The following is a 10766-nucleotide window of genomic DNA, read 5'->3' on the forward strand; positions in this document are numbered from 1 at the left end:
ACTTGGACAATGAATAAGGAGGATCAGAGAAGAATTGATGCCTTTGAATTGTGGTGTTGGAGAAGGATATTGAAAAGACCATGTACTGCCAAAAGAACAAATAAATCTGTCTTGGAAGAAGTACAACCAAAATGCTCCTTAGAAGCAAGGATGGTGAGGCTATGTCTCACATACTTTGAACACGTTATCAAGAGGGATCAGTCCCTGGAAAAGGACATCATGCTTGGTAAAGCAGAGGGTCATCAAAAAAGAGGAAGACCCTCAACAAGATGGCTTGATACAGTGGCTGCAACAATGAGCTTAAGCATAACAATGATTGTGCAGATGGCTTAAGACCATGCCGTGTTTCCTTCTGTTGTACATATGGTTGCTATGAGTCAGAATTGACTAGACAGCACCTAACTACAACAATAAAAGTAGGCACGAGAAGATTATGAGCTGAGTCAGTCCTGATCGTTAGATAGATACTGGGGAGTTTAAACAGTGGTGGTCTCACCCCAAGATTTCTGCTTTAATTTGTCTCTAGGAAGAGTTGGTGAATTAGTATGTTTAGAAGCTCCTATTCTGTATTTCCTGATTCTTTGGATACAAACTATGCATTCATGAGTCAGCTGCTCTTCTCTGGTCCAATCGATTGGGACTGAGGCTCACTTTGTCAGCTGCCCACTCAGCAGGGTTTGTGGAAGAAAACAGTATTAATACGGCAGACATTGAGTAGGTCTACTATTTTTTTTTTTTTTTTTTTACTATAAATGACTTGCAGAGGAGTCATTTTATGTATATGGGAGTAAAGTAAACATATAAAAGAAATCATAAAAAGAAATACAGACCTGATTGGAAATAGCACAAATGAACTAGGAGAATAAACATTTATACCATTCCTGATTGCAAAGGTAATCTCCACCATGAGAATCCCACTGACTCTATGATCTAAGGACAGAGAAAGATGAAAGTGTTACCAAGCTAATGATTTTTGACAAAGAGGAAACAAAAGCTTTGTGGGATGGGAATAAAGGTACAAGAGAAAGTGACTTGTATCTTCTCGTTATTGTAGAACTCAATAACTGTACAATGATGGGAATGAAAGAGCAATAATTTTTGGATGAGAGGTTCTGTTTTGGGGAACAATCACATTTCACTTTATGGTCCGTTGATCTAAATCTTCCCCAGCAACCTTAATGTTGTATGTCTGTTGGTCCATTTTAATTTAATTCCTAGTATTGAGTTGGCTTTCAGCAGATATGAGCCACATTAGATCACATTACAGTTTCTACAGGGAGATGAGTGACTTGTTATTCTCTATGAGATCCAACTATTAGGAAAAATAGCTGATTTCAGTAAAATAAAGAAAAAAAATGAACCCATCAAAAATGGAATTGATATAATACACATTAGGGAGGCTACTGGGCTATCCTTAGACACTGTCTTAGTTAACTAGTGCTGCTATAAGAGAAATATTACGAGTGGTTGGCTTTAAAAACAAACTTATTCTAACAGTTTAGGAGACTAGTAAATTCAAATTCAAGGTGTCAGCTATAGATGAAGACTCTCTGTGTTGGCTCTGGGTTAAAATCCTTGTTTCAGCTACGCAATCTTCATATGGCATCTCTCTTCTCCCCATTTGTGCTTACAGGTCTCTGCATCTATGCTGTTCTTTATAATTCAGTTGTGATTAGGTTTAGGGTACACCTTACACTGATATGGCCACATTAACATAACAAAGAAAACCCTCTTCCCAAAGGGGGTTACATCTACAGCCACAGGGATTAAAATCCCAACACATATTTTGAGAAGATACCCAAATTGGCATAGAGGAACATGAGAAAAGCACGGGAATAGGTGAGGTGGTTGGAAGCTTTTGAATGAATTAAGAGTGAATATCTGAATCTTACTGAAATTCTGTATCTTGGAGTTGTAAATAAAGAGTTATTTAGTGATTAGTAACTAATGGGCACATTTAAAAAAGAATAACAACTTAGTGTGAATTTGTGGAATTAAAAAAAAGTGACAGAGGTAAAAGAAAATTGGTACACTATTGCAAAGATCATGCTGGTAATTTATTCGTGGTAATTATTGAATATAAGATAAATACGGAGTTACTAGGACTTACTGAAGACTTCAAAAGGGAGATGGAAATGAATATGAGTTAATTCTGAGTTACAAATTATTTCATTCTTTTAATGTGTTTGTACTTTCAAACTGTATCGTGTTATAACTTTCCATTTCTTAAATCTGTATGGAGCATTATCTAGACTTTTATATTAAACATTCTCTAGTTTATTCTGAGGTCAGTTATTTAACTCTTTACATTTTCTAGTTAAGTTTTTTTTAAACATCTGCCTCTTATTTATATTTTAAAGAAATAAAGAAGCAATTAAAATTAGAATGTCTAAATTTCATATATTTTTCTAATCAGATACATTTGTAACTCATGTAAACTTTCCTGCTACAGCCAGATGTAAAATATAGATTTTTAAATTCAAAATTAATTAAGATTGGGACTAAAATTTGTAGAGATAAATCTTACAAAAAAATTAAAATGTTATGCCAATTTACACCATAGAAATTATGAGGCACCTACATATGGAACATGAGTGGGAAAACAACTTTTAAGAAGAACTTGATTAAATTTTCTGTCCGTAAGTTGGTTAACAGAGTATAATAATGAGCAAACACTTGCTGTGTAATATACTCTTATATCCCTTGGCTCAAAAATAGAGAGGAAAAAGATGATCAACCACTCTTATCTATGTTTGAACAGAGTGCTACAAGCCAATGGCCAGCCAATTTCTTATATGGTAGGTGTTGACTATCTGAAAATTTACCTCTTCAACAAACTGTGGCCAATACAGGGCAAGACAGGTTAAGCCATCAGGAAATAAAGTATGGCTGGCAAATTATTTATATAGGTAGAACACTGGCTTGTTTAACCTAGTCAAGAAAAAATTTCCCTAACCTAAGATCTTGGAAGATTTAGATTTAAAAATCTACCTGAATTTTTATGCATGGTTTCAGATCTCATTTTCTTCATATGGAAATGCCATTGTCCCAATAAAACTTACTGAAAAGATTAACCATTCCCTACTGTTCTAAGTACCAACTTTGTAATCGAATGTCTACAAAAGCATGTGTCTTATGTCTGGACTTCTTATTCATTTAGTTGATCTATATTCTCTTGACAGAATTAAAGAAAATAGAGTGTCTTAATTATAATAACATTATAATAAGTCTCCATTACTGGTAGAACAAGTCCTTTCTACCTGTTCTTCTATGTCTTTGCTATTTTTGATGAACTCAATGGCAACTAATGACAAGCAATGACTCCTAAATAGGGTAATCAAAAAAATCAGCTAATGAAAACCCTATGGATCCCAACGGTACAATCTATATGCCTCACTTCTTTTCAAACTCTTAGGCTTAATTTCCAAATTCAACATTTTAAGAATGGTGTGGGGGAGGTATCTGACCTCCTCCAACCCCACAAGAGGGAAGGAGAACCAAGATCAACAGCGTAAGGCTGATTCCCATGAGACACGGGCCAGACAAGCCTCCTCTCTCTGCCATCTTTACTAATTCTGACACCAACCATCCCTCAGCACAACGCTCTCTACTTCTCTGCTGGGTTCGATAATTCACTACAGTGGCCACACAGAGCTCAAAGATCATACTCACAATTATGGGTTTTATTATAAGGGAAGTAAGAGTTACAGTTCAGGCTCAGGAACACTCAGGATACAGTCCTTTCATAAGGACAGCCTCTCCCCAGCTGTGCTCGCAGACACGCCTCTCCCTGGCCCTCAGTCTCTATCCAAAGGCACTCAGCTTTCTCTCTCCTTGGGCCTGAAAGCCCACTGTACCGTCTCCTGTGGCACGTCTCTTCTGCTTGGTCCCTACTGCTGGTCTCACCTTCCTTGGTGGTGGTGGGCTCTTCCTCTCTGTTCTGGAATTGGCTCTCTTTTAGGGCATAATTGACCAATTCCCGTGATAGGCCACAATTACCCAATCACACAATCATTTGGGTGGGAGTTACAAGACCATGGGTAGACAGGCCACAAAAATATAACCAAACACACAGCAAACACTTACCTATGTACACAGTAAAAGAGAAGATAGGGCAAATCAACCATCTTCTCTAATCTTAAGTTTTCATCTTGTAAAATTAGCAGTTGGTCTTCATGGTCCCTATACCCCCTTCCCTTCCAGACATTTTGATATTCATTTAGAGTTCTTTCTCACAAGCTGATGACCAGTTCTCTATATTAGAGTGGTCATCTGTTTGCTTCAGACCTCCAACTCTTACTTTTAATCCCCTAATGTGCAATCTTTCCTTTGGCCTCCATCTTAACACTTCTAATCCTTCTCTCTTCTGTTTTAGACAGATTTGAAGCAATTTTGAGACCTGTTTGGTTCTCTTTCCTTTATCATTCTTGAGTTTACTTTGGAGGATAAATCACAGTTACTTATGTCTTATGGCAGTGTGTCGTTATAAAATATTTCATACCTGATGACCTTTGAGCATTTCTTATTCAAAAATTCATGAAAGCTTAGCATGAGGTATGTCTAATGATCCCTATGTAAACACACTGAAAGCTCCCTCCTACAAAGGTGCAGGCAGGTGGAAGACATATTTTCGGCACTCTGTCTTCAATCTAAGCTTCACTGGCAGTGCCTGACAGGTCTCATTTGAAAAATAAAATACAATGTGTCAATTTGAAATAAATGTAAATTATCACCTTTCTTCCTTGTTAATTAAGGTCTGATTAATGCAATACAGACAGTGGTGGAGCGTACAGTAAGAGAATGGTTTTTGTTGCAAAAACAAAACAAAACAAAAACCCTCACATATAAATCACAGTCCTGCCTCATCCATTGAACTTTGGGTTGGAAAAGGTTACTTGGAATGATTTGTTCGGTTGTGACATGGACAGATGTTCACATCTCAGTCTCTTAATAAATGAATCCCGAGAAATGCATAGCAAAAGACACTGATGCTTTAGAGGTAAGCATTTAAAGGTAAGCACAGTGGAATGCCCTCACCTTAGGATAACTAATGAAGGGCTAAATTCAAGGCTCAGTTATGCAAAGAAATCTTCAGCAAGTCTAACTGAAGAACTATGTACGATATTTGAGAAACATTTTTCTAGGCTAGAAGGTGAATTTTCCCTTGGGCTCCCTTTCTCTCGATGTTTTTAAGAAATGAGGAATGATTGAAGGTGAGAAAGGTTACTGAATAGTAAATTTACAGTAACCTAAAATAGAAGCTATTTTTAGAAGGACAATCACTACATGAGCAAACTTAATTCATTATACTCAGAACTCTATTTTGATTCATTGTGCAATTCTAAAGTACGTAACAACGTATAGAGAGTGTATCCTTTGAATCATGGAATTTATAGAACTGAAAAGAAATATGGAAACCATCTAGCCCAAATATCTGAGGTTAGAAAAGATATTTTCATAAAGAACACAATTAGTTAGGGGCACAGTCAAGTATAGGATATAGGCTTCTACAGTCTCAAGTACAGGGATTTTTCAAATTTATTTCAAATTTCACCTTCACCTCCTTTTTCAAATTCTCTTCATATCTGTTGATTTTCTAAAATAACACCATTGGAATACTGTGGGAATTTTCCAGCCTTTCACCAAAATATGTTCATATATGAATATATTAGAACTATTTCTTTAAGCATGAGGCTTTACATGAAGTGTTTAATATGGTCTTTCATTTGTTAATATTGATTTCTTGACTAAAAACATGAATTTTCAACACAAAATACATTTGCTTATAATCTCATATTAACCATGTTTATTTACTAATTTTTTCTCTTTGTATTTCATATAATTCCTGGGAATTCCATATAATTATGATCATGAAAGTAGCTAAGTTTCAAAGTTTAGATATGTAGTGTAAGTAGCCTCACTTCAATTAGAATTGATCGTTTTTCTGAATAATGAGAAGATAAGCAATTCATTCATTCATTCCTTCATTTGACAAATAGATCTCTTACATCTGAATGATACAAAAGGCTCTGGAAGTTCTAGAAAATAATCAGTTAAAATGTCACCCATTCTTTAAGGTGTACATGCTATAATCCTCCATAGCAGGATCAAAACAGACCCTTACTACCGCCCTTGTGTGCTTTTCCTCAAAACAATCAGAGGTGGTCAACCCAGCCAGTGACAGTTGTCATCGGTTCCAAAGAAAAATATGTATACGACTGATGGGGACCCTATATAAGTCTTCCATAGAATTTGGTCACCTCTTGTTAGGAGTATAGTTTAAAGATGGGAAAGAAGTCACAATTCAGAATGTGCTAAACTTAGAAGCTTGCTCTTCTTTTACAGCGGCACCAGACTCAGCAAGTAACAAAATTGCCAGTGTCTTTAAATTCTCTATTAATAAAAATGCTTGGATATAATGGAATTTCACTGGAAAGTTTATAACTTAATTGAAGTTATATCAACCCAAGAATATTTTGAATGACTTAGAGACTACTAGTCAAGAAAATTCATCCTCTCTCTGCCCTTAAGAATCACTTGTAAACATGGCATGGTTCACTGAAAAGTGTACAGGCTATAATGTAAAAAGCAACGATGAGGTACTGATTCAATATCCACTTCCATAATTAGTAAACTGGTCTTCAAGGAAACTTCAGAGAGGAAAACAAATAAACAAGCAAACAAAACCTGCTGCCATCGAGTCAATACCAACTCATAGCGACCCTATAGGACAGGGTAGAACTGCTGATACAGTTTCCGAAGAGCAGCTGGTAGACTCAACCTGCCAACCTTTTAGTTAGCAGCCTGAGCTCTTAACCACTGCACCACCAGGGCTCCACAGAGAGGAAGAAACTAAACAAATCTGTGCCTAAAACTTTGCTTTTATTATGCTATTTAAAGCTCTAAAGCACTTTGTAAGGCAAGTAGTATTATTCACATTTTAACAATAACGTTACTAGTGTTCAAAAGAAATGAAATAATTCCAGTTGAGAGGGTTGGGGAAGGAAAGGATTAACAGACTTCAGGGCCTGTCTCTCTTGGAAAATTTACATACTGTTATTGTCTTTGCTAAAGGGGGACAATACTACCTAACTTTGGAGGGTTTTGTAAGACTAAAGGAAAAAAATATATGCAAGTGATAAATATGATTATCCTTCTTCACTTCCTCAACCCCACACTTAAAACCACTCGTCTTAAAATATGTACGTTCCAGTAATCACTTGTTATGTCAAGAAGATAGTTGTTCTCTTCCCTGAGGACAGATGCATAGATTGAAGAGGTACATAAGAAAAAGTACCATGCTACGAAAAGTCAAGAAATCAGGGCTTGGAACGGGTTCATTTTGGTTTAAATCCCTGCTGAGAATTTGCATTTCCATCCCAGATGTACTGAATCAGACTCTACAGTTTAACACATTTCCCAGGTGATTCTTATATAGAACTTCTTAGAAACGCAAATTCTCAGCAGGGTTTTGAACCAAAATGAACTGGTTGGAAGCCCTGCAAGAAATTAAGGCAAAATAGAGAAAAACAAAGAAACGATTCACACTCTCAAAGTCTCCTATAAAATAGGTTGAAAGTTTCTATACTGAAAGTCTGAGACCGTCTCTTGGATAAACAACAAAAGTAGGTTGGTTTTTATCTTAGTGTTCCTGACTTTTCAAATATGTGGTGCATTTTTTAAAGTTATAATTATTAATTAAAAAACTGGTAGTTATTTGTAAGCACTATGTGGTAAATATTTTTTAAAAAGAGCAAGAATACATCTTCCTTTGCTAAAAAGTTCATATTTTAATCATGAATTCAAAAGTAAGTTAAGACTATAAAAAAACACTGAATTGCACCTCCAGTGATGGTGAAATAACTCATATTCAATGTGCATTCTCACCAACTAAAAAATGAATGTAATATGTGAGACAACACTTTGCAGGCACTGGACATCAGAAAGTACAAAATGGTGACGCTTGAGAGAAAACAAAAACATCTGTTCATCTTAGTCTTCTAATAAGGATTCCTCTCTCTATCACAGAAGGAAGATGGAGCTAAAGAAGAATAACAATATTGCTGAGCAAAGTTAAGAAAATATTGAAATCTATATAACTGAAGCTGCTGGAATTTGTGGGCAGGGTATTGGAGAAGGGAGAGTTGGCAGGGGCAGAGAGCATAGAAAACTGGATGGAGCTTGTCACAGGTCATTTGCCAAGGTCTTAAGTACATAGGTATAAGTCAAAATTCCACAAAAATATATAGACAGCAGAAGAAAACTGTTGCAGATATGGGAGCTGAACACAAATTGCAGAGATCTCACAGCACTGTTTTATATGGAAGTTCCAGCTCTGCAAATATAAATAACCCCTATGGGCACCTTATGCATTCAGTTGTTGATGTCGTTGTTATTAGATGCCATCAAGTTAGTTCCAACTCATAATGAACCTATGTACAACAGAACAAAAACACTGCTTGGTCCTGCACCATGCTCACAATCAGATGCATTCAGCTGAGACTTCAAAAAAGCCAGATCTTAGAGGTAAAGACCCATGTCCTAGAATATGTGACACATTACTAATAAAGACAAATGTGAAATAGATTTGCTCTTATAAAAAAGTAAAATCTAACCTGCCAGGATGAAGAAAGCTGCTAAGATGCTAATTACTTTTCAGAACAAAATTTCAAGACTTTTAAAGGCTGACTATTCAGACTATCTATACACACCGTTGACAATTATCAAATAATAAATAATAACTGCACATTTAAAGACAGAAAAAATAAACCAAAATCAAGAAAAAAAGTGGTCAGTAAAAACAGGCCCTAAGATGATATAGATGAATGAACTGTAAAACGATTAATATAAATACACTCAAGGGCTTAGAGAAAAGATGTTCTTTATGTGTAAGTATATATATGTATATACACTACAAATATATATACTTGATATATATTTTTAAAATTTTCTTGTGTTGACTCTGCCTGTATTAATGTATAATTTTTAAATATATAAAACACATTTTAAAAAGAATCAATTTGAAAATGTAAAACAAAAAAGTATAATATCTGAAATAAAAATAATATCTGGATGGACTTAACAGCAGATTGGAGAAGAAAAGGTCAGAAAAATAAAGTAGTATCAATAGTTATTATCCTATCTGAAGAAGAGATAGAAAGATGTTTAGAGAAGCAAAAAAACAACAGTCTTAGTGACCTGTGGTAAAACATTAAGTGTAAATGTATTCCTAGGGGGAAAAAATAGGGCCGAAAAATTGAGTAAATAACAGTTAAAAATCCCAAATTTGGTTTTAGATAGATATATATCAATTTATGGATTTAAGAATTTCAGTGAGCCCCTAGGAGAACAAAGAAGAAGAAACCAAACTAAAGCCATAAAAGTCACCAGGAAAAAAAAAAAAAAGACTCATAGGGAATAATGATACAAATGTCAACTAACATCTCTGCACAATCATTTGAGCCAGAAGTCACCAAAACAATATAAAGTATTGAAAGAAAAAAAAGCAAACAAAAAATAAGCTGTCAATTCAGAATTCTTTAACCAATGAAAATAGCCCTCAATTATTAAGGAGAGATAAAGATGTTTATAAATAATCAAAGTGGGGAAAAGTCATTGCTACCATCTGCGTTAGAAAAAAAATATAATGATTGTTTTTCAGACTGAAGTAAAATAAAATCCAGGGAAAATTTTGAATTTTTATATGGAAAAATAAATTGTATTTATTCTCTTAATTACTTTAAAACATAATGGACTCTTTAAACAAAAAAGTAATGGCAATGTATTAGGGGATTTATAACTTATGTAATAATATGATAACAATAGCACAAAGGCTAGGCAATTAATTGAATTACACTGTTGTAAGGTTCTTACATTGTACAAAAAGTACAATACTAATTTTAAGTAGAATGTGATATGTTAAGAATGCATACTGTAATACCAAGAGTATTCACACACACATGCACACACACAGTCATAGGTGAGAAAAAAAAATCAAAATAGAATATTAAAAAAGAAAAATATTTAATCCAACTACAGCAAAAAAGGAGACAAATAACAGAAAAATTAGAAATAATAGGATGGTTGATATCAGCACAAACATATCAATAATTATTACATATGTAAATATACCAAATATTCCAATTTCAAGCTAGATTGTAAGATTATATAAAAAAGTGACACCTAACCTAACTATAGAGCCCTGGTGGCACAGTGGTTAAGAGCTACTGCTGTTAAACAAAAGGTTGGCAGTTCAAATCCACCAGCCACTCCCTGAAAACCCTATGGAGTGGTTCTACATTGTCCTACAGGGTCACTATGAGTTGGAACCGACTTGATGACACCTAACAACAATAACATCAATAACAACAACCTAACTATATGCTTCTACAAGAGATTCACTTTAAGTGTAAAGACACAGATAGCTTGAATATAAAAGTATACAAAAAAAGTCATGCAAACACGATGCAAAAGAAAGTTAGAAAGGCTACATTAATATCAGCCAAAGTAGACTTTTCAAGAGATGAAGGAAATTTCGTAATTCTAAAAAAAATCCATTATTCAGAAAAACATAAAAATTATAAATATACATACACTGTGAACATGGATTGAAAATAAATGAAGTAAAAAACCTGACAGAACTAAATGGAAAGATAAGACAAATTCTTAATCATAAAAAGAGGTTTCACATGAGTTCTCTCTCAGTAATCAATGGAAAAAGTAAAGTACAGATGTAGAAGATTTGAATAACACTATCAATAAATTTG

Source organism: Loxodonta africana, chromosome 9 (assembly GCF_030014295.1).
Source record: "Loxodonta africana isolate mLoxAfr1 chromosome 9, mLoxAfr1.hap2, whole genome shotgun sequence".
Classification (NCBI taxonomy): domain Eukaryota; kingdom Metazoa; phylum Chordata; class Mammalia; order Proboscidea; family Elephantidae; genus Loxodonta; species Loxodonta africana.